Here is a 775-nt window from a genome sequence, read left to right as displayed (position 1 = left end):
GATGCAGGGGACACGGGTTCGTGCCCCGGTCCGGGAAGATCCCACATGCCGCGGAGCGGCTGGGCCCGTGAGCCGTGGCCGCTGGGCCTGCGTGTCCGGAGCCTGTGCTCCGCGACGGGAGAGGCCACAACAGTGAGGGGCCCGCGTACCGCAAACAAACAAACAAACAAAAAACTGTCTTCAGACATTGCCAGCTGTCCCCTGAGAGGCAAAATTACCCCTGGTTGCTTACCACTGAGATACACCAATTGGATTGAAAAGTGAAAGTGTGTGAAGAATTGTCATTCAGTAACTGTTATCAGTTAATGCCCTTTATTATCACTAAACTTATAGGGGAGGACACACCAGGGGCTATTATCACTACTCTTATTGATGCAGAAGCAAATGGGGGACAAACAATCCCATCACTGTCATATACAAGTCACTGTTTATTCCCACTGGAGAGAAGGGGCTGCCCAGCCCACTCCCCCAGTCTCTTCCTGTTTCAGATTTCTACCAAATAGGGAAACTTTCTACCCAGCAAGAAACATATTCATTTTCTTAGTACTTGGAAAGTTTAGAAATTGCCTAAAATGGTCCTTACCACCATAATTATCATGGATCTACTCTACTGAGCATCTGTTGTGAATGAGGGGTCCACCCTCTCTTAGAAGAGCTTCCATGTGAAAGGGCCAGGGGGAGCGTGTGATTCAGTTTTGTGAATTTTGCCTGTTTTCAGCATAATAGTGAATAGATCTTTCATAGCGTATTTTTGTTTGGTTGGTTTATTTTACCT

The sequence above is a fragment of the Physeter macrocephalus genome, chromosome 13 (assembly GCF_002837175.3).
Source record: "Physeter macrocephalus isolate SW-GA chromosome 13, ASM283717v5, whole genome shotgun sequence".
Classification (NCBI taxonomy): Eukaryota; Metazoa; Chordata; class Mammalia; order Artiodactyla; family Physeteridae; genus Physeter; species Physeter macrocephalus.
The sequence above is the reverse complement of the archived record's forward strand: the minus strand, read 5'-3'. Positions refer to the sequence as shown.